We start from the raw sequence: 24717 nt of genomic DNA, 5'->3' as shown, positions 1-24717 counted from the left end.
TCCAACAAGCTTGAAGGGTCCCAAACTCTTTTGAACCTCTTTGAGGCTTTCTATGCCTCGAGTAACTGGGAAGCTACTATATTTGAATCATACTTTCCTGGACCAATTAAGTCTTAAAGCTAGCTTAATTACTATTTTGAGGAAAATAAGAACTAGCTTAGCTTATGTGGTAAGGATGTTGTTTCTTTCATGCGTATTCTTATGATTATTACAAAGCATTTGATCAAATTCTGTATTCATGACTTTTTATGTATTGAAAAAATAGAAAATAGAACCAAGTATAATGAGAATATTATATTACATGAAATTATTCTTCTTTATTTAAAACATACCACCCATATAATAATATAAGGAACAATTGATAGAAAATATAATCTTTTTTTCAAGAACAGGCATGTATAATTTTTCTTTAGCTTTAATATCAATATTAATTCTCCTAATAGAATTAAGTTTGGATTCTAAGTTAAAGAAGAGTCATACCAAAACATAATGTTAATCATTCGTCATATGTGGATAACATCAAATTATATGGCTCTACCAAAAGCCATGTTTTAACAGCTTCTACATGAAATCTTTAAGCATCATAGTATCATTTGACCTCAATAAATATGGCATTCTTAACATTCTTTCCAGGTTTTCCTGAAGTCCACTTCCTCAACATTTATTATAGAACAATATTTCATTACATTCATATACTACAACTTGTTCAGCCATTCTCCAAATGATAGGTATTCCTTCAGTTTTCATCTCTTTTCTCACCACAAAATGAGCTGCTATAAATATTTTTGTATATGTTTGTCCTTTTCTTTTTTATGATCTCTCTGGGATACAGATCTAGTAATGGTATTGCTGAATCAAAGGGTATGCACCATTTTATGGCCCTTTGGGCATAAGGAACAATGTTTTTATTAGTAACTGATATTTCAAATATTCATAAACTCAAAATTATGAGGAATAAGAAACTTTCAGTATGTAGAAAGCTAGAAGAAGAAATCAAAATTGTAGGAGACAGAATAAGGTACTTATCTTCCTTTCTAGTATTGGAGGTTTTCCCAAAATGCTTTTAGTGATCTTACAAAAGATACATTTATATTCTCATATTTTTATTCTTTTATGCAGTTATTTAATTAATATGTGCCATAGTTCTCAGAGTTTTCAGTGTAAAAGAACATTACAAGGAGAGTGGGTTTTCCCAGGGCTACTTCTATCTGAGCTTGATCAGACAAGGTAAGAAGAATGAAATGATGATGAATTTGAGAACTGGCTCCAGTATCCCATGAATTGGTCAAACTATGGACATGAAGGTAGAAGAGCACATTTCAGTAAGCCAGGTGCTATGAGCCTGTGGATTGGCTGATGGAAATTAGGAAAACTGTCCTCTCTGGGACTTTTTCAAAAGATAGTCTTACGTGCTGCCTCAACTCTTTAAACTCACAAATGATATCAAATAAATAAGAGGTTGTAGCTATTTCTAGAATGATGACAGAAAAGTTTTAAGAGAGAACTGCAGAACTTTCAGCTATAGAGTATTTTAAAAAAGTGAATTGATCATGGAAGTTAAGATGTTTCTGTACAGAAACTCTAGTAGAGTCAAGGTTGGGGAGAATCAGAGATGAAAAAGATTAAAAGCCACTAGAACATAACAGAATCTTAGCATTGGAAGGGACCTTAAAGATCTCATGAATCTAAAATATGACTCCATAAAAATGTAAAATATCAGGAACATAAAATGTTCCTGAAAAGTGGTCATACAGATTCTACTTGAAGACTTCCTATGATTTTTTTTGGTCATTTTTCAGTTGTATCTGACTTTTTGTAACCCCATTGGGGGTTTTCTTGGCAAAGATACTGCAGTGCTTTGCTTTCCTTCTCCAGGTCAGTTTGAGGAAACTGAGGCAAACAAAGTTAAGTGATTTCCCCAGAGACAGGAAGTGTCTGAAGCCGGATATGGGCTGAGCAGGGCAGAGGATAGCAAGATGATGACCTCCTTTATTCTTTCATAAGTAGTGTATGGCATGATTAGTTCCTCAATCTACTTCAAAAAGGACAAGAAATTGAAGAGTCCCACATTCGTTTCAGCAGTCATGACATTTCATTCCACCAATCATGTATATGCTATTGTTCTTCCTTCATTCTCAAAGAGGAGCAATGACACCTGGAGGGTGATGTTTTGACTTGAAAGTAAACCAAATCTCAATAAGGCAGAGGTGTGCAAAGTCATCAGCCCTACTTTTTGCTTTAGGGTCATTGGAGTCCACTGTCAAAACAGAAGTTAGGATGATTGAAGATGGTTTGGGATATAGTAGAAGACCTTGCCTTTTTTAAGGTAAGATCTTTCCTAGGTCTCCTTTTGTCTGAGACAATATCCATTCAGTAGGTAAAGGCTAGGTAGGAATTGAGGTAAAAGATGGTCTCCTTTGCCTTCTGGGAAAGTGTCAAGCTCCTTATGATTTTTAAAGAATAAACAGTCTTATCTATCTTATCTATGGCTTACTTTCATCTCTTTGGATATCTTCTCCCATATGTATCAACTTGCTGAATGCATGATGGTGCTATGAGCTGTTGATTACTGTTGATGGCTACAATCAGAATCAGCTTGAGTTCCTATTTTACTAGTAAAATCTGACTTCTTTACTGAACTTGCTGCATTTCACTGATTCCTCCTTACATGATCTTGTCACATGGATGCTACCTCTTCGTTTTTGGCTCACTCCACCTCCATATCAACTACCTTATCTCTTCCATCCATTCCTCTCTCCCTTATGTTTTGTCTTCCCCATTAGACAGACTGTTAAGTCTCTTCAGAGCAGGAACTTTTTTTTTTCTTATTTTTGTATGTCCATTGTTTTATTCCATGCTCGGCATACTGTAAACACATAATCAATCATCTATCTGTCTGTCTAATTATCCTTCTTTATCTATCGATTTACCCTTCTATCTATCTAATTATCTATCCTTCTTTCTATCTATCAGACATAAAATAATAATGTGTTTAATTATAGGAAGCATGTTTCTCAACACAGGAACAAAGAAAGTGCTGGTATTTGTCCTGATTCCACTTTTCAACTTGTATCTTCTATCTCTCCTTTTTTTCTTTTCTTTGAGATCTTTGGTTCATATTTCTAGTAGTTGAGAGGTATTTCACATCCTCTCTAATTTTACCTTGCACTGTTGCTGTGCACATCAAATAATTTAATATTTGTAAAACACTGAGTCCAATGCTTGGCACATAGTAATCATTTGATTGATACATGTCTGTTCTTTCCCTTTCCTCTCTTCTTGAGTAATTTGTCTTTGTATTTCCCACAATCATGAATTTAGAGTTGAAGATATCAGACATCATTTAATCTATTGGTTCTCAAACCTTTTGGGCTCAGGACCCTTTTATATTTGAGAACTTCTCCAAAGAGCTTTTGTTTATGTGGATATTATCTATCGCCGTTTACTTATTTAAAAATGACAGCAACTTTGTATTAATATGAAAATGATTTTAACCTCATAGATTCTTTTGAGAGTTGTTGGGTATCTTTAGGTGTCCCAAAACCATATTTTGAGAACCTCTGATTTAATACCACTATATCAGTTAATTTAAAAAAGTAAGGCCAAATAAGATTGTGATTCATTCTAAAAATAATTCTGAGTTGTCAAAATCCTGAAAAAGAATTTAAATCTCATGTTGAAGATGAATCAATGAAAAAAATTATAAAGTACTTATCAACCATAATGTATATCAGCCACCTTTCTAAGTGTTGGGTATATAAATATGAAAGCACGACAGGCCCTCAAGGAGCTCACTTTCTCTGGGCTGAAGACAGCAAAAATAGGAAAATCGTGGCCAGCAAAGGGTGGTTTTGTCTAGGAAGTTCCAGAGAAATGGGTGGAAGAAGGAAGTAGTCGAGAGACATTTCCTTTTTAGACATAATAGTAATGTTGATTTGACTTCATTATTCTTTCCAGAGTAATATTGTCTTTGGAAGTAATTATTTTTACTTACACACAAGAGATAGAAAGGGAAGGGGAGGTGTTAATGCTCTGGCAGGATGGGTGGCAGGAAGACAGCTGAAACATGGACACATATTCCCTTATCAACTCACTATCCAACTTTTCACAGTGATTCTTCCAAAATTTTTTAACCCTCCTTAAATCATCTATCACTACTTCTCCTTTGACCATCTCAGATAAAATCCTTGTCTCATAGTTCACAGACAAATTTGAGGTCATATGCTGTGAGCTTCCTTCTTCTTCATTTAATATCATTCAGATATTTTCTGCTGCTTTCTCCTCCATCACCCTGTCTTACATGATGAAATGGCCTTACTCAATAATACAGTCAATCCCTCTTCGTGCTCAAGGGATCTCACCCCATCCCATATCTTACAACAGATTATTCCCTTTATCATTCCCACTCCTTCCCTCATTTTCAATTTGTCCCTCTTGACTGGATCATTCCCCAGTGTCTACCAGTATACTCACATCTCCCCCATTGTAGAAAAAACCCTTACTTGATCACTACCAAATATCATCCCAGATTTCTTCTGCTTACTGTAGCTAGTTATTGTTGAGTTGTCTGACTCTTGTGAACCCATTTAAGGTTTTTTTTGGCAAAGATACTGGGGTGGTTTGCCATTTTCTTCTCCAGCTCATTTTATGGTTGAAGAAACAGGCAAACAGGGTGAAGTGACTTGTCCAGATTCATACAGCTAATAAGTATCTAAGGCTGTATTTGAACTCATAAAGATGAATCTTCTTGTCCTTTAAGTCCCAACTAAAATCTCACCTTTTATAGGGAGGAAACCTTTCCTGAATCCTCTTAATTCTAGTGCCCTCCCTCTACTAATAATTTTCTATTTATTCTTGTATATCTTGTCTGTTGTCTCCCCTGTTAGATTGTGAGCTTCTTGAGGTCAGATACTCCCTTAAACTTCTTTTTATATTTCTAGTGCTTAATGTGGTATATGACACATAGTGTTTAAGAAATATTTATTGTTTCATTGAAGATATGGGGAAAACCAACCAAACAAGCCCTGGTCACATCTAAGTTACCACTCCTGAAAACAGCTATTAAGAAAGCAAACTGAGCTCAGGAAAATATTGGTTGAACTTTAAGCTCATTAGTAATTAAAATGATGAACTGAAAGAAGAATTAACAAGGGTAGAAAAAGGGAAGAATTAAAAATTCGCAGGGGCCACCATCAAATATCCTCTCGACCGTGTGTGGACCCTGACCCTTTCTAAATGCCGGCAGCTGCTCTTTGCTGGGCTGCAGAGGTTTCTGGGGGAACTTTGCTGAGCTGAATTACTTCGGATGGCTTTCAAGCTTGGCAAGTTTCCCATTTTATTTATGATATCAAAGCTGCAACTCTGCTTTTTCCTCAGCGGAAGACATAAAAGAGATTCAGAAGTCATCCAAATCATCTTGTAATTAATGTTACCACGCACGCCCAGGACATTAAAATGTTAACAGTGTTAGAATCGTGCGCTTTGGAATACCGAGTGAGGGCTTTATTAGAGAGAAACGCACCACACATGTCATCCGCCCTAATTGAGGACATCAGGGTGCCTGCTGCTTGTTCTTATCAGTGGTTCAGGTTTTTTTTTTTTAATTTATTCATTTTCCTTACTGCTAGAATCTGCTCTCATTATTAGTCTGTCTTGTCACTCATTTGCATTTCAAGTGCTGGGACTGTGGGGTACCAGCCAGCCGCCTTAGAAGAACACTTCAAGGGGTTACTCTATCAAATAGCAGCACAGTAGCGCAGTGAATTTGACATCTGGGTTATCGTATTCCCAGATGCTCCATGGTGTCATTAGCAGGATTAATCTTAGCTTTAATTTCATAATGATTCTTATTCTAATATATGTGAATGAACACAAAGTCTCTTGACTCATTATCACCAATTTACCCAAGATATGTAATCAGGCTCTTCCATCCACCAACATTTATTTTTGCTAATACATCCAAAATTGTAGATTAAGCAAATACAGTTAGTTCCAGCTGAGTGAATGCCTACTGAGGTAGCAATGCAGTATTTATGTTTTAATTAAAGTACATTAACGAGGTGGTTTTTAAACGGGGACTGACCTGGAATGCTTTCACAGGGAACACTCACGTCGTTGTTCAAGCAGCGTCCAGCTGTAAAATCCGTCACGGCGGCGTTGTATGAGACACCATTACCAACTTCCTGGGCAAATAATTTAAATTTCCTCCGTTAATTATCTTTTTAACCTTTATAAATAGGATGCAGGTACCTAGGCCCGATTTTAAACAAAAGGCTCCCCATGGAACAAAAATGGTACTTCTTTACTAGTAACTACTACTATAATGAGTCTAATTCTTTTAATTTCTGCTCATGGTTAATGTACCATCCAACCCCAGGGTGGCTGAGCAGAAAGCGTTCTAGAGCTCAGTCACTTACTGTCTGTGGGAAAAAGTGTAAGCACTTAGAACATTACATAAATAGTAGCCATTATTCTTATTAGCAGAATGATTGTCTGGAAGCTGGGAAACGAGGGTTCTGTTTTCAGCTTTACCAAGAACTGCTTTACTTCTCTCTTCCTTGGCTAGCTCATTGGTCAAATGAGGGGCTTGAGCAAAATGACCTCAAAGATTCCTTCTAATTTATAAGTCTCTACTTCTAGGAACCAATCACTTGGCAAATGTTAAATGCCTACTTCTTATTTATGGAGTTGTGAGGTGGTGCAGTAGATTGGGGCTTAGAGTTAGGAAACCTGAATTCAAATTCAGCCTCAGTGCCAGCTATGAGACCCCGTGAGACCTAAGCAAATAAATAACCTGTGTTTGCCTAAATCCTCTGGAGAAAGAGATGGAAAACAATTCCATTATCTTTGGCAAAAAAAACCCCAAATGGGATCACAACTGAAATGACTGACCAAAAATAGCATTTGGGTATAGTGGGTAGAAAGCAGGCCTAAAAGTCAGAAAAACCTGAGTTTAAGGCCTGCTTCTGACACATATTAGTTTTAGGACTTTGGCCAAAAATATAAATCCCTTTGCTAGGTGCTTAAAGCCCTTCACAATCTGAGCCTAACCTATCTTTCCATTTCTTGTCTTGATTTACCATATAGTCAAACCAAACTGGAATTTTTTTTCTTGGTATTTCCCAAACACCAGACACTCCTTTAGCTCTTTGTCCTATAGGTTGCCCCCACTGCCTGAAGTGATCTCCTTCTTCACCTTCACCTTTTGGAATCCCTCTTTTCCTTCAAGGTTCAACTCAAGTACCACCTTCCTCATAAAGTCCTTTGATTCTCCCCTATGGCTACTGCCTCCTTCCCCAAATTTCCTGGCAACTACTTTATATACATGCATGTAAACATATATGCACATACACATAAAATCTAGTAAAATATGTACATCTATAAATATTTGTATTTTATATGTAGTTATAAATATATATGTAATATATATATATAATATATGTGTGTATATACTATGTGGGGGGTGTGTGTGTATGTGTGTGTGTGTGTGTGTGTGTGTGTGTATGTATTTTGTTTTCCCTGATTAGATTATAAGCTCCTTGAAGAGCTTGCCTTTGTATCCTTTTGCCTAGTATGAACCTGGCCTGTAGCAGTATTTAGCAAATGCTTGTTGATTGATTGTGTAACTTCTCAGTGTCTTAGGACAACTATCTGAGATTATAAATTTTAGAGTAAATGCTGACTCTTGTTGATAGAGGGAGGTTTTTTTTTTTCAACTAAGAATTTCCTACCCCAGTGAAATTATATTTTAACTAACAAAATCAAAATGAAGTGTTAGGTATTGTAGTTAGGGATTCAAAACCAAAAAAAAATAGACTTTACTCTAAAGGAGCTTATATTCTTCTCTAAAAATATGTATTTATATGATAGTTTTGGGCTGGAGAGAGCACTAGGGGCTAAAGAGATCCTAAGAAGCTTCCTGCAGTAGATATATGAGTTGAACTTCGGTCACCTTTACCTTATCATCTTGCATAGGCAAGGTACCATGGCCCCTTTTGCCCAATGCCAAAGTTTTAATTTTGTCAGTGGGATTTGGATGGGAGGTGAGGTGTGGAGGACATAAGGAAAGGGCCCATAAGAAAAGGCCAAATCCTTCATTCTCAACAGCCCTAACTAACTTTTTCATTTGCCAGATGTTGCAGCCCAGCAGCATCTCCTGGTTTATTACTGATGGATAAAATGTTCAAACATTTAAAGAAATGAAAGTCAGCTTTGCATTTTTAATTAATTAATTAAAAGCACTCTAAATGCCAGCCTGTTAATTGCTCAGCACCTGCAAGCAGACACAGGTTTTGGGCACTCTTTCTTTGAATATTAAAATTTTTTTCCCTTGCATGTCTTCTGAATGCTTGGAAAGTCTCCCCCGCAAACATATTAGTGAAGAGTAAATATTGAATCTTAGACAAAACTCATGGCTTCATCTTTCACTGTACCCAGAATAGGATTTAAGGAAGATTTAGATTTCCAAGGCTTCTAATTAAGTAGTGATAATCAGGCTTTCTGCTGAGGGTCACTTCCTGGGAGTAATTTGAGTTATTAAAATGCATGTTTTTGTTTGTTCTTCTTTGCGAGCTAAAACTGATCCCTTTTAATATAGCAGCAAATATGCAAATTGGTGTTTCATTATATTGTGCAATTTATGGCAATCTTCTCTAATTTACTGAAAGGTCAGGAGCCTGACCTTGTCATTCAAAAAAAATTTTTTTCCCTTGGTAAAGCTAAACTAATTATGTGGATTTTTAAAAAATGAAACTCTGCAAATGTGCAGCTCCGAGAAAGAATGTGACAAATTTGCCTGGTGTTTAGCTTCCATGTTCATTGAGATGGCTTCAGTTTTCTCCGAATCCCAATGATGAAGGTCAGGTAATTTTAACTTATGTTTGGAAATCAATTGGTTTTAGGATCTGAAAAGGAGATGAGCGAGTTATCCTTCCCCCTCCCAACCCCAATCCATCCCCCCTCAAAAAACCCCCAAACCAAAACCAAATACCTCTCTCTTCAAACACAACATGTGGATACCAATAATTCTTAGCCTGCTGAAAGAATATAATATCATAGATTTTGAGCTGGAAGGGACTTGAGGTCATTAAGAACAATTCCTTATTTTTATAAAGAGAAGACTCTTTGGTGTTGAAAATATTTGACTGAAGCATTTGGCTCAGCCAAACTGTTCATCTTGCTGTCCCTCACATCTAAGACTCCATTTTCCATTTCCGTGTCTTTGAACTGGCCATCCTTCGTGTCTAGAATGCGTACCTTCTTTATTCCCGACTTAGAAATCCTTGTATTTTTCAAAGCTCAGCTAAAACACTATCTACATTCAGCCTTCTGTAATCTTGACTGCTAGTGCCTCCTGGCTTCCCGTTACCTTAGACAATGTTTGTATATGTATGTGTGTGAATGTGTGTGTGTTAGGGTGGGGTGTTGAGGAAGGACTAGTACCATTGGTATGAGGCTTACCGAGTCCTTTTCAGAGCCGCTCTTCTCTCGCCCAAATCTCACCTGTATCCAAGAAATGATCGTGGCCATATCACAGTAGAAGTGTCTCAGCAGACAAGTTAAACCAGATTGAGGGTAAGAGATGGCCTTCAGATCCATCAATGAATTAGAAGGCTGTCTAGCTCAAGTATATGAAGGCTTTCCCTGGCAGAATGGGCAGATGAAAATAACATATTCTAACGGTCACAAAGGTGACTGAAGCAGGTGCTGTGGAGTGTTTTGAGCTTGGTCAGACACTGAAGATGTCTGCTTCCCGATCACCATCAGTCATCTGGACATTTTTTGGTGCCTTTGGATTTTTATTACTCTAGAAGAGAGAGTGAGGCTGATGATTTTGTGCAACTCTACCTCATATCCAAGTCATGGTCCAGTCAAGATATCACCCTGTGAAACATTGATCTGCTTCAAAAAATGACAGATAAATTAATAGGAAGGAAGAAAATAAACATTCATTAAGCACCCAACATGTGAACTGTACTAAATTATTTATTTAAATTATTATTATTATTATCATTTTTTGCTGAGGCAATTAGGATTAAGTGACTTGCCCAGGGTCACACAGCTAGGAAGTGTTAAGTGGCCAGATTTGAACTCAGATCTTCCTGATTTCAAGACTGGTGCTCTATCCACTGCACAATCTAGCCACCTTTATATTTAAATTTAAAGATTTATCCTACAGCAACCTAGGGAGGTAGGTGCTATTATTATTTCCATTTTACAGTTGAGGAAACTGAGGCAGAAATTAAATACCTTGAATAAGCTCATACAGTTAATAATAATAATAAGTTAAGAATAATCCAAATACCTGACTTTGGATAAGTCAGGATTTGAATGCAGGTCTTCCTGACTCCAGACCTAGTTTCTCTACCTATTTTGACACCACCCAGCTACATCCAAAGCAGCCACTCAATACCCTCCCTCCCTTCCTCCCTCCCTCCCTTCCTTCCTTCCTTCCTTTTTCCCTCCCTCCCTTTCTCCTTCCTTCCTTCCCTCCCTCCCTCCCTCTCTCCCTCTCTCCCTCTTTCCCTTCTTCCCTCCCTCCTTTTCTCCCTCTCTTCTTCCCTTTCTCTCTCTCTCTCTCTCTCTCTCTCTCTCTCTCTCTCTCTCTCTCTCTCTCTCTTTCACTCAGTACTCTTTCTGCCATAATATTGACCAACTTTCCCCTTCTAGTTTTACTACTACCTCTGGCCATGGTGCTGACAATCAGTATATGGAAAACTATTTTTATCCAGTACAGATAAAAGGAATTCTCACCACGTTTAAAAAAAAAAAAAAACCTGCTAAAATTCCAGTAATATACTCTTGACTCCCAAGACTTAAAGTGTTATCTTGTCCAACTACATTTGCATTTACACAGAAGACTCAATCTTAAGAAAAAGGAATGAGGCTTTAATTATGGAAATTTCCAGCATTAGCAATGCTGGTTTGTGGGACCAGAAGAACTTTCTTGCAGTGCTGAATTCGTATCATGTAAGACTTCCTATAGATAAAGCTGGTTCTGTCACCATTTGGGCCAGTGTCTTTGCTCTTCTCCATTTACACCTATTTTTATTCTCAACTCACAGCCCTATGTTACTTCTTCTGCCTGGAATTCCTTCTCTCCTCCTTTCCTGTTATCCAAATCTTCTTGGCTATTCTTCAAGATACTTCATGAAGTCTTCCCTGAATGTTCATCCAAGTTGGCAATGAAAATTCTTACTGAATTCTTTGTTATTCTTCAAAAAAAAATTCATTATAATAGGGCAAGCAAATACGGTGGAAGAGGCTTTGCCTCTTCCCTTTAAAGTCTCATGTATTCATCACTCATGCTGTCTCTTCAGGCCATTCTTTTGTATAGATGTGGGATATTAATCCAGACAATATGTTTTTCTCATTCCTTATGTTTTAAATTTTATTTTTAATTTATGGAATAAAACAACCATATTCCATAACATAGTGCAATAAAAAGATGATTGAACATGAAATTGTAAACCTGCTATTTATAACTTGTTATTCCTTTGAAACATACAACAAAATTATCAGGCACATTTTTCTTTGTATTCTTCCTCTTCCCATTGTAGAGATAGCTACCAACTAAAACAAAGAGTTTTTTATCCACACAAATACACATTCACTTACATACATACACACACATAATTATTTAATACATAGTTCTACTGGTTCTTTCTCTGGATGCAGATAGTATCTTTCTTCCTATGCCCTTTATAGTTAATTTGAGTAGACAAAATATTCATTTTTTATTTTCATTCGTTTTTCTTAAAACAATACTATTGTTACCACATATGCATTTTCTCTTGGTTCTTCTCATTTCTCTCTTCCTTATTTCATCTAAGTCTTTCCATTCTTTTCTAAAATCCACCAACTCATCATTTCTTAGACATGTAGTATTTCATCACAATCATATGCCACAACTTGTTCAGTCATTCCCAAGGTCTGAAACTCTTACCAGATTTGTGGCACTTCGGTATCTTTATCTGTACAATGGAGATAATAATAGCTATAGACTTACTTTATAGAGTTGTTTGAAGGATCAGATGAGATAGTGGATAGAAAATAGGAATAGGAAAGGAATATAAATGCTAATTGTGATTAATCATTGATATTATTATATTTATTATGGTAAGAAAATGAAAATCTTTGTATTTCTCTCTTTGCAAAATAAAAGCTCATTAATCCAAATGTTACTTTTTAAAAAAAAATTGGAATTGTGGTCTTTTGAAGCTGGATGTGACTTAGACACACTGACTTCAAATGGATGGGGAAACTGAGATTCAGAAAGATAAAATAACTTGATTGAAATGACATACAGTAGCAGTCAGAATCTGAACTTTTCTTCTTATCCCAATTTAGTGTTTGTTCCATTATGCCATCTTGTAATTACTTCTTGCCATTATGCCATGTCTTATCTCCTATATTACTGATTATAATTCACATCCACTTCTATCTCATTCTTCCACTTCCTTATTTAAAGTTAGTTGGATTTCCTATAACTTCTCAACACTTTTTAAAAATTGAAGCATGTATGATTCCCCATTGTTATCCATACTTGAAATGCTCATTTCCATCTTTTTGTATTTACCAACAGTATTGCAATTTTAGAATGCCCTAAACCTTTTCTCTGTTTTCCAGCCATTCAATTTAGCCTTTACTGCTTTATTTTAATGTTTCAAGGGTATCTGATTAGATTGCTGAGATTGTTCTCTTTATGTATGATTTGGTACATGGCCCATCAGAGTTTCTGAGGTGAAAATTTTCATTATGCTGTGGCCAATCTAATAAGGAGCCTCTCTGAACTTAGCTAAAATAATCCTCAGGAAATACCTAGATAGTCTATTTCCAAGTCCACCCTTGAAGCATTTTTTTTTAGCTTGGCAAGACTTTCTAAAGCTTACATTTCCTTAGAATAGTTTTCAAGAAACCGTAGTCATCTCCAAGCAATCAAGAAGCATGTTACACTATGGAGGAAACAATCACAAATCTCACAAGTCAGTCAATAAATACTTATAAAACACCCATGCAGTGCCAAGGACTGTACCAAATGCTGGAGATACACACATGAAAAAAGAATGACACTCCTTGCTCTGAAGAAGCTTAGAATCTGGTGGGAGAAGACAAAATGCCAAAGGAAGACGAAAGGGTTGATGGGAGGGGAAGGTATGGCATCTGACACATGGACGTGTTGGAGTCTAAAGTCATGCAGCCCAGTAGGATTTGAAGAAGTGCCTTACCGGGGGCTCTCTTTAAATGGAGTTTTGGAGAGAAGCCCTACACTTCCCCAACTTACAGATCTCCCAGGGAAAGAGGCTGCTGCTGAGGTCTGAGTACCAAGGCTGATTCATTTTGAATGATTTCTACAGGCATGGCAAAGGAGTCCGAAGGGGTGCAGTTGAATGGGGCCTTTTCTTGACAGATCACTCAAAAACCTTTGTCCGAGGAGTAATCTGACCAATTTGCAACAATAATCTGTCACTTCTTTAAATGTTAACTACTATTATTAGTTACTATGTCTGCTACTTTTCAAGGACTATATTATAGGAGGATTTTTTAGTTTCTACAATCATCCTGAAAAGAATATAGACATCATGACTTAAAAAAAACACTCCCACTTCTCTGTCTCTCTGTTTTTTTTTCTCTGTGTCTCTCTCTGCCTCTGTCTTTCTGTCTAATTGTCCCTCTCTCTGTCATCTCTGTCTCTCTATCCTTCTCTGTTATCTCTCTTTGTGTCTCTCTGCCTCTATCTGTCTCTATCTCTCTATCTCTCCCTCTGCCTCTGTCACTGTCTCTGTCATCTCTGTCCATCTCTGAGTCTCTTAGCTTCTGTCTCCCTTTCTGTCTGTCTCTGTCTGCTTCTGCGTCTGTCTCTCTCTTTGTCTGTGTCTGAATCTGTCTATGTCTCTCTCTGTTTTGGCAGAGGACAAGCTAGTATACAAAGACATCGCACTTTCAGAGTTTGGTGGGATTTTTAGCTGAGAACCACTCATCTGAGCCAAGCTCTGTGTGTTCCAATATGACTCATGAAGAGAAGAATTGAGGATTCCCAACTGGAAGGAACTGAACTGATAGTGGAGCAAACTGACCTGGCCAGGAAAGAGGTGTTGATTGGCCCATAACCTCATTTCTGCAAGTTTTGGAATTTCTCAGCTCCTTCCTTGCCAGGGAATGTGTCAAAGAAACAAAGGTGGAGGACATCTAGGCCCAGCAGAGCTCAAGAGTGGAGAAAATCATCCTCTTAAAATGTGGATCCAAAGTGATTCCTCATCTTAGAAAATAATGGTTAATAATGTTTTTTAAGAGAACCTTTCTTTCTTTCTTCTTCTCCTTCCTTCCTCCCTTCCTTCTCTCCCTTCCTCCTTCCTTTCTTTCCTCTCTCCTTCCTTCCTTCTTCCCTCTCTTCCTCCCTCCCTCCTTCCTCCCTTCTTCCCTTTCTCCTTCCTTCCTTCCTCTCTTCCTTTCTCCTTCCTTCCTTCCTTTCTTCTTTCCTTCCTTCCTTCCTCCCTTCCTTCCTTCCTCCCTCCATCCCCTTCCTTCCTTCTTTCCTTCCTTCCTTCCTTCTTCTTTCCTTCCTTCCTTCCTTTCTTCCTTCCTTCCTTCCTTCCTTTCTTCCTTCCTTCCTTCCTTCCTTTCTTCCTTCCTTCCTTCCTTCCTTTCTTCTTTCCTTCCTTCCTTCCTTCCTTCCTTCCTTCCTTCCTTCCTTCCTTCCTTCCTTCCTTCCTTCCTTCCTTCCTTCTTTCCTTCCTTCCTCCCTCCCTTCTCTTCCCTTCCCTTCCTTCCTCCCTCCCTCCCTCCTTCCCTCCCTTCTCTTCCCTTCCCTCTTTCCTTCCTTCCTTCTTTCCTTCCTTCCTTCCTTTCTTCCTTCCTTCCTTCCTTTTTCCTTCCTTCCTTCCTTTCTTCCTTCCTTCCTTCCTTCCTTCCTCCTTCCCTCCCTCCCTCCCTTCTCTTCCCTTCCCTTCCTTCCTCCCTCCCTCCCTCCCTCCCTCCCTCCCTCCCTCCCTCCCTTCCTTCCTTCCTTCCTTCCTTCCTTCCTTCCTTCCTTCCTTCCTTCCTTCCTTCCTTCCTTCCTTCCTTCCTTCCTTCCTTCCTTCCTTCTCAATTAAACTATGGGAGGAAAAGGCTACTTTTTTGAACCACAGAAAAAACCCCAACACACTAAGAGAAATGAACTTCTTTAGGATGTCCTTATAGAGAGAAGTGTTGACAGAGCCAGAGTGTGGCAATTCCATAAATAAAACAACACCTTTCAACTTCTAATTAAGTTTTAACATCAAGTGCATGCAGATGTCAATGCTTCTGTTGGGATTAGTGTCAATTTTGCTATTTAGCAATTAGTCCATTTATTTTGGATGATCACAGAGGAGGTTAAATATGGAAACAAATCTCCACTCCCCAGTTTCCTGTTTCAAACCTTGAGTACTGAGTTAACAACTGTTTTTTGAACCCTGTCTAGATGAAAACTCTCTTTGATCCATCCTGTATTCCATACCACATTATTCTGAAGCATAGCTTCCTGGCCTCGTACATGAATGAAAGAATGGGTGGAGTGATATGTGGTATCTTCATGTGGGTCCCAGTTGGCCTATACTTTTGATTTTTCTTGGTTCTTGAAGTGGCTTTTTTTGGCTGTTGAAAACTTTACGAGACATTTTGCTCTTTGGTGACATTCTCCTATTTAAATATTAAGAATTGAAAGGACCATATGATTTTCTATGAAAAGAAGAATAGAGTTTTCTTAATAGTCTTTTTTTCAGAGATGTTATAGCTTTTTATTGACAAGATATATGCATAGGTAATTTTTCAGCAGTGACAATCGTAAAACCTTTTGTTCCAACTTTTTCCCTCCTTCCCTCCACCCCTTCCCCTAGATGGCAGGTTGACCAATACATGTTAAATATGTTAAAATATATGTTAAATACAATATATGTATACATGTCCATACAGTTATTTTGCTGTATAAAAAGAGTTGGACTTTGAAATAGTGTACAATTGTCCTGTGAAGGAAATAAAAAATGCAGGCGGACAAAAATGGAGGGATTGGGAATTCAATGTAATGGTTCTTAGTCATCTCCCAGAGTTCTTTCTCTAGGCAGATCTGGTTCAATTCATTACTGCTCTATTGGAATTGGTTTGGTTCATCTCATTGTTGAAGATGGCCAGATTCATCAGAATTGATCATCATATAGTATTGTTCTCTCTTTTTTTTAAATGACTTTTTATTGATAGAACTTATGCCAGGGTAATTTTTTACAACATTATCCCTTGCATTCACTTTTGTTCCAATTTTTCCTCTCCCTCCCTCCACCCCCTCCCCCAGATGGCAAGCAATCCTTTACATGTTGAATAGGTTACAGTATATCCTGGATACAATATACGTATGCAGAACCGAACAGTTTTCTTGTTGCACAGGGAGAATTGAATTCAGAAGGTATAAATAATCCGGGAAGAAAAACAAGAATGCAAGCAGTTTATATTCATTTCCCAGTGTTCTTTCTCTGGGTGTAGCTGTTTCCTGCCCATTTTTGATCAATTGAAACTGAATTAGCTCTCTTTATCGAAGAGATCCATTTCCATCAGAATACATCCTCAAACAATATCATTGTTGAGGTATATAATGATCTCCTGGTTCTGCTCATTTCACTTAGCATCAGTTCATGTAAGTCTCACCAGTCCTCTCTGTATTCATCCTGCTGGTCATTCCTTACAGAACAATAATATTCCACAACGTTCATATACCACAATTTACTCAACCATTCTCCAATTGATGGACATCCTTTCATTTTCCAGCTTCTAGCCACTACAAACAGGGCTGCCACAAACATTTTGGCACATACAGGCCCCTTTCCCTTCTTTAGTATCTCTTTGGGGTATAAGCCCAGTAGTAGCACTGCTGGATCAAAGGGTATGCACAGTTTGATAACTTTTTGAGCATAGTTCCAAATTACTCTCCAGAATGGCTGGGTGTATTCACAATTCCACCAACAATGTATCAGTGTCCCAGTTTTCCCATCCCCTCCAACATTCTGCATTATCTTTCCCTGTCATTCTGGCCAATCTGACAGGTGTGTAGTGGTAACTCAGAGTTGTTTTAATTTGCATTTTTCTGATTAACAATGATTTGGAGCATCTTTTCATGTGGCTAGAAATAGTTTTAATTTCTTCATCTGATAATTGTCTGTTCATATCCTTTGATCATTTATCAACTGGAGAATGGCTTGGTTTCTTATAGAGTCAATTCTCTATATATTTTGGAAATGAGACCTCTTAATAGTCTTGCTATATGATACAGTAGATAGAGAAATGGATCTATAATCAGAAAAAATGGAGTTCAGATCTAGTGTCAGATACCTACAGTTGTATGACCCTGAACAAATCACCCAAGTTTTCTCTGAAAAAATAGTATGATAATAGTAGCATCTACTTCTCAGGGTTGTGATCAGGCTCAAATGAGATAATATTTGTAAAGCACTTAACACAATACTTGGCACAGAGTAAGTACATTTAATGCTTGTTTTCCTCCTTTTTTTCTGTCTTTAACCATATATGTGTGTGTATACATAAGTATATGTATACACACACATACATATATGCCTACATACATTTAAATATATATTATTACACACACACACTATATATATATGTGTATATATATATATATATATATATATATATATAATTTATTATTATTGGTAATAAGGCTTCTCTATGTAATAAGGTCCTCTCTGGATTCTAGGCAAATCTCTAAGGCACAAAGTTCCTGAGATTGTGCTGTTTTGCAGTGGTAGAGAGTATTGACCAACAATTACTCTGGATTTCCTCATGCTAATAAAATCACAGATCTAGTTCTTGTCTTTTTAAAGCCTAAACTTGTCTCAATGTAACCTCCCCTGCTCAGTCCTTGTTATATCTTCTGGGAACAAGTAACTCCTCTTCCACTTATCAGCCCTTCCCATACCTGAAGACGACTATCATTCCCAGGTTCCCCAGTCTTCTCTTTTCTTAATAAATACCTCCAGTTTCTTCACAAGAATTTCATATGAGGCCCTCCTCTGTACAATAATCAGTTTTTAAAAAAATAATGTGAAAAATGAATATATTGGGGTTGGATTGAAGTACCCTGCCTGGAGTGCTAAGATGGTGCTCTGAACAGCTCCTGGGAAAGAATTCAGTTTGAGAGCTTCATTGGCCTCTGAGGAAAAGGGCACTCAGTGGGCCTTCCTTATGCATGACTAGAAAGTAGTCAGGGTAGGTTATATACTCCGTGGATTACAACTCTGACTCTACTAACTTTGGGCTGTTCTGGCTACTCTGGGTGTTCTCTTTTCCCTGGATCTACTGAAGGTTTTTGGGAAAGGAGATAGTTCTAAGGAAGCTCCATGACCTCCACACTTGCCAGTTTGTCTCCAATATAATATCCTTTTCTTTCCTTCCAACCCACCATCTTAAGAATATTTTGAAGTCTTTGTTGAGATAATACTTTGTGAAAAATAGAGGTTCTGGTAGAATTTATACATCTATATATACATGCATATTTATGTGTATGTATGTATATATATATATAATATATATATATACACACACACACACAGACACATGCATCATTTAATTTTAACTGTTAAAGTCAAGTTTGATGACAGCACGCCAGTTGGAAGAAGATTATTTAATTTTTTTTTTGTCATGACAGTGCCTATAAGATATCAACCTTCCTTTTCACTTGGAGTTTTACCTGATGGTAAATTGACTTCAGCATTTCAGGATTTGGAGGCTGTGGTTTTCAGAGAAAATCTGCATTTCTTAGAACCAAGATTGATTTCTGTTTTCTTGGGCCTCATGTTGTTTTGTGCAGGGCAAATGAGATGAAAGGCTCTGGGGTGTCCAAGCCTTCACCAGATGTTTAATTGGCTGTGTGACCTTGGGCAAGTGAGTTCATATCTCTGGACCTCAGCCTCTTCATCTGTCAAAAAAGCATGATGATAACTGCCCTGCTGATCTTGGAGTCATCTGGAGGACTGAACTAGATCAGATATTATAAACTGCAATGGTGACACTATGGATTTAAGCATACAATAGGAATAATACATATTACAGATCTGATGTGCATAAATACAAAGCCAGTCTCTAGAGACTAGGCAAATTGGAAAGTTATTGCTTGCCTTAACAATGGAGAAGTAGTAGGAACAGTAGAGAGGATTGGATATGGCAGCAGAGGCCTTGGGTTCAAAACTTGCCTCTGTCACTTGTCACCTGAATATATACTTCTTTTGTCTAAACTTTAGCTTCCTCATCTGTGAAGTAAAGGGATTAGATTAGAGAAGCAGTTTTCTAAATGTGATCTGGGGATTCTTAATACCTTTTTAGGAGTCTTGAGGTCAAAATTCTTTCAATAATAATATTGAAATGTTCTAAGTTCTAACATGACAAATATTAATAGATGTTATGTATATAAACAAAAGCTCTTTGGAGCTTTTTTTTCACATTGTAAAGGGGTTCTAAAACTAACAAATTTGAGAATCACTGAACTAGATGGTTTGGAAGGTCTCTTCTATCTCTAATCTATGATTTTTATTTAACAAAATTATTATTCATGAAGAAGCGAGAAAAGAAAAAATGGAGGGAAGGAGAGAGGGAAGGAATGAAGGAAAGGAGGAAGCAAAGGAGAGGAAAGAAATGAAGGAAGGAAAAAGGAAGAAATAGGGAAAGAAGAAATGAAGAAGTGAAGGAAGAAGAGAAGGAAGGAGGGAAGAGGAAAGGAAGGAAGTCAGGGAAGGAGGCATGGAAAGAGGAAGAAAGGGAGAGAAGAGAGGAAGAAAGGGAGAAAGGAAGGAAATAGGAAGGAAAGAAGGAAGGATGTGAAAGAAAGAAGTAAGAAAGGAAGAAAGAATGGAGGAAGGTAGAGAAGGAAGGAAAAGGGAAAGAAAAGAGGGAGGGAGGAAAGAATGAGGATTAGGGGAAGGATGGGAGAAAGGAAGAGAAGATACTCTCTGATTATTTGAAGAGAAGTTTTTCTTAATACAAGGAAATTCTTTAAATTAAAAAAATACACTGGAGCAAGGACCCAAAGTCAGCTCGTTGAACTGGTCATCAAATCTGGTGCTTTCCCCACCATGTCAGAAATCCCCCCCTAAACTTTTTCAAATCCTTCAAAGTAAATGAGTAAACTGTCTGTACCTTCTTGACTTGCTCATCAGTAGTTGTGACCCTGGTCAAACTGGAGACTTCTTGGCACCAAGTCTGATACTCTCTAGGGACACCTAGTGATCATGATTCTAAATTGCACCTTGGGCCAATGGCTCCCTGATGGTAGGATCATCAGGAGGAGGGGTGGGCTGGGGGTGGTAAGCCCAGGGCACATGATTCATCAGGAGTGGTAGGTTGGAGGAAGCAGACTACCCCCATTCTTGATACCTTGGGGCAAAACTCTGGTCTCCCCATGCTAGTACTGTAGCTCTTTATTTATATTACTACAATTTATTTATATTATATTTATTATTTATATTACCTTTGTTTTGAGCTGTACTATAAGAACCATATTGGACCAACTAGTGAAGAAATAAGAAAGCATCTCAAAAATTCCTGGTCCAGTGTTCTTGGTCTTGCAGGATCTGTATTCTGCCCCCAACCTCTTGTCAGAATAAGGGAGGAAAAGGAAGAAAACGCAGACAAAGTGAAAACAAACAGCACCTATGATCAGCCATTTTTCAAGTCAGAAGCTAAACTCAGCTTTCGTTTTTGTATCGACGTTTTTCTGTCTGCCCTTTCTTGATTTCTTCAAATCCACAACAGATACCTTTGTCTTCTTTGTTTTCCTAGAATCCATCTCCCAAGTGGCAATGTTACTGTACAGTACTTGATGGTGGGTATTAGGAAGCAATTTTGATGTAAGCAGAATTCAGCTGCAGAAAAATGTTAAAGCATATGTTTTTGTCTTCTTTCCTTCTCAGAAATGGCACTTAATCCATTCATTACAAAATACTCGGAATCAAAGAACAAGATGCAAGAATTGCCTGGCAGAGAGCATGAAATCGGGAGGACTGTCAGAGGGAAGAGACTCTTGGAGAGGGAGGAGCAAGGTGGGAGACAAGAAAGGTGCTGGAGGGAAGAATTCAGGAATAAAAGAAATCAAGACATTAAAATCGAATAGCTTCCCTAATGCTGGTCAGAGAGGGGCATGATGTCATTGGGTAAAGCTCTGTGTTATGTGAAAGAAAAGAGAGGTTTTCAAATATGTTCTGATAAAATCCCCTTTTCATCAACTTTTGGCCTAACTGGGAAGAGGAGAAACTTTATGGATTTCCTCCTGGATTAGAACATGGGGAGGTGGAAAGAGCTTTGCATTGGGGAGCAGAGAATACAGATTTAAAACCTGAACTGAATTTACTAGCTATATAATCTCGAATTAATCATGGCAGTTTTCTGGGCCTCAGTTTCCTTATGTGTAAAATGAGATAGTCGAATGAGATTTCCTCTAGGGATCTTGCAGGTTGAAGCCTATGGTTAGTTAATCAGTCAATAACCATTGATTAATTATATGTGCTGGGTTTTAAGGAACCCACACAGAGAAAAAAGAGATTCCTTCTCACCAAGCTTACATTTTTACTAAAGATAATAATGCAGGTGCCCAAAAGTATATTCAAAGCAAGTACAAGATAAATAATTTGAGGGAATCACTAGCAGCTTGGAGATGGGAAGGGGCTATCAGGAGAGATCTTATTGTGGAAGGTGATATTTGAACTGAGTTTTGAAGGGAGCTCAGGGTTCTAAGAGGTGAGTATATTCTAGGTATCGGGAAAGGAATAAATAAATTATACATGCACATACACATGTGCGCACGCACACACACACACACACTCTATATTACCACAATTATATAATTTTTTAACAGGTTCACAATTGTTAATTTTTTTTTATTTTTGTGATTTTGAGTTCCAAATTTTCTCCCATCTTCCATTTCCTCTTCTTGAGAAGGCAAACAATTTGATAAAGATTATAAATGTGCAATCATTCTAAACATATTCCATATTAACCACATTGTGAAAGAAAACACTGACAAATTTCCCCCCTCCCTAGAAAAATAAGGTAAAATAATCCACTCTGCTCTTATCTGCATTCAGATTCTATCAGTTATTTCTGTGGAGGTGGATAGCATTTTTCATCATAGGTCCTTCAGATTTATCTTAGCTCTTTAGAATTATGAGAATAGCTAAGTCACTCACAATTCTTCATCACATGATATTGCTATTACTGTGTACAAAGTTTTCCTAGTTCTGCTCACTTGAGTTTGCATCAGTGTATTTCTTTCCAGGTCTTTCTGAAAGAATCCTGCTCATCATCTCATAGTACAATAGCATTCCATTCCATTCCATTACAACCATTTCCTAATTGATGGACATCTTCCCAATTTCCATTATTTCTTTGTTTACACATAAAGAATTGCTATATTTTTATATAAATACATGTAATATATAACATTATAAATACAAATAAATAAATATTATTGTATGTACAGGTCCTTTTCCCTTTTAAAAAATATCTTCAGGATATAGAACATTAGGTCTCATAGTATTGCTGGATCACAGTTTGATAGCTCTTTGGGCATAGGTCCAAATTTCTCTCCAGAATGGTTCAAATTGTTCACACCTCTACCAACAGTGCCTTAGTGTCCTAATTTTCCCACAATCTCTCCAACATTTGTCATTTTTCCTTTTTTTGTCATGAAATAACTATTTATATAACACCAACTACATGTCAGGAACTGTGCTAAGTGCCTGTTCCATGAAGCTTTCCTTGTGCCACTGGCTAAAAACAATCACTTCTTCCTCAAATTTATCATACCCTTTTATTTTTCTCTTTTTGTATTCATTTAACTAAATCTAGGTTTATAATTATTGATGTATTTATATTTTCTTCTCTATTAGATTCTCAGTTCCTTCAAAGTTGGGTCAGTTTCAAATTTTTCTTTGTTTCTGCAGTGCCTCACAGGGCCTTGCACACATCTTAATGAATCAATGGAATCATTAAAGGAGAACATCACCATTGAAAAAGTATTTTGATCACAAACCATGCTCTTCGGTAGATCCCTCACTTATAGGGAACATGACATTGGAATCAACAAGTTGCCATAGTGGATAGAATGCTGAACTTAGTCAGGAAGACCTGAATTCAAATACAGCATCAGGCCTGTAGCTTTGTAGCTCTGAACAAGACCCATACCTGTCTATCTTAGTTTCTTTATCTGCAAAATGATGATAATAATAATAATACCTACCTCTCAAGATTGCTGTGAGGATGACATGAAATAATATTAGTAATGAATTTTACAAAATCAGTTTCATAAATATTATTATTATTATTATTATCTTGGATATCTTAATTTGGATCTTAACTTGTATAGGTACCTATACAGCAGCTAGTTTTCCAGGTGGTCTTCATTATTCTTGCTTCATGACTGGTCCCCTTCCTTTTCTGATTACATATTTCCCTGATGTTACATTTTACACTATCTCCTTGTCAAGTAGAGAGATTGACATCTAAGGGCAACCCTCTTCTAAAATGTGAATTTGTTTTTAGATTTTTATGGAGAAATATGGGACAATATTCCAAGCAGTTATTGCTTCAGAGAATAGGGAGAAACATTCTAGTGGGAAAACCAAATAAACGAGTTTAAAGAAATTTTGGTCAGATCTCCAACAAAGCAAAGTTCTGGAAGGAGAAGACAAATTTAAAAAAATGGGAAAGATCTGCAGTCACCAATTTTAGAATCTTTCTTCTTAGTCTCCGATGTACTATTTGGAGAAGCGGAAATAGAAATAGATAAAACTAAGATGGGAAAAGCAGCTAATCTAGAGCAGCTACACAGAGAAGTCCATGCAACACAGTTTTGAAGTTAAGTGACTTGCCCAAGATCACACAGCTCATGAGTGTCTGAAGTTACATTTAAATTCAGGAAGATGAGTCTTTCTGACTCCAGGCCTGGCACTCTTAGGTACTGTGCAACTATCTGTCCAATTTCGTATGTAAGAACTATTAATGTCTTACGTAATGTAAGGCTGCATTCTCAGGAGAATATCAGACATCTGGCCTTTCATGGCCTAGTTTTCCCTTAACCATATCATTTTCACTTTTTATTCTAATAAATTAAATGTTTCTAAAGTATGCATGTGCAAATTAATTGTTGCATACACCAGTGAGGGAAATTCCTATGACAATATAATTTTAAAAAGTTCCATTATTGTGATTTCTGGGAAACTTAATTTATGAGCTATATAATCTTTTTTTTAGAACAATGGAAAGAAGCCTCCTTTTTGCACCTCTTGTGTCCTGTTGGTTTTGTGCAAATGAACATCACATATTTGATCTCCAAAGGTATGAATAATAAATGAAAGGTGTTTTTTTTGAAATTCATTTCAACTCTGACTTAATTTGACTAGTATAATTTAACAAAAAACAAGATTAAATTAAAATTTAATTTTAAAATTAAATTTATAAAATTAAAATAAAAAAATGGTGATCTTAGTTATAGTGGGAAAAGTATGTTCAGCCAAATTTTCAGAAGGGATTGGGTGGCAAGGAAGTGGAGGCAATTAAGTAGAGAAGACTTTTTTTTTGAAACTTGACTTTGAAAGGAGATAATAATTAGAGTGCTTAAGGGGATGGCAGTTCCAAATGATGAAATAAAAACACTTTTTAAAGACAGAGGAGGTTTGTAGATTATCAGGGAAAGAAATAGTG

General features: G+C 37.1%; 1 long non-coding RNA gene across 2 annotated transcripts in view; it reads left to right on the top strand.

Annotated features, from left to right (window-relative positions):
* LOC127563498 (uncharacterized) overlaps nt 1-24351 on the top strand; it is a 109102-nt gene extending 84751 nt beyond the window's left edge. For both annotated transcript variants that reach the window (XR_007953982.1, XR_007953981.1), the window contains 2 exons: nt 20931-21059; nt 24268-24351. This is a non-coding gene — a long non-coding RNA (uncharacterized LOC127563498). The remainder of the gene's footprint in view (nt 1-20930; nt 21060-24267) is intronic.
* The last annotated feature ends 366 nt before the right edge of the window (nt 24352-24717 follow it).

This window comes from Antechinus flavipes, chromosome 4 (genome assembly GCF_016432865.1).
Source record: "Antechinus flavipes isolate AdamAnt ecotype Samford, QLD, Australia chromosome 4, AdamAnt_v2, whole genome shotgun sequence".
Taxonomy (NCBI): Eukaryota; Metazoa; Chordata; class Mammalia; order Dasyuromorphia; family Dasyuridae; genus Antechinus; species Antechinus flavipes.
The sequence above is the reverse complement of the archived record's forward strand: the minus strand, read 5'-3'. Positions and strand labels throughout refer to the sequence as shown.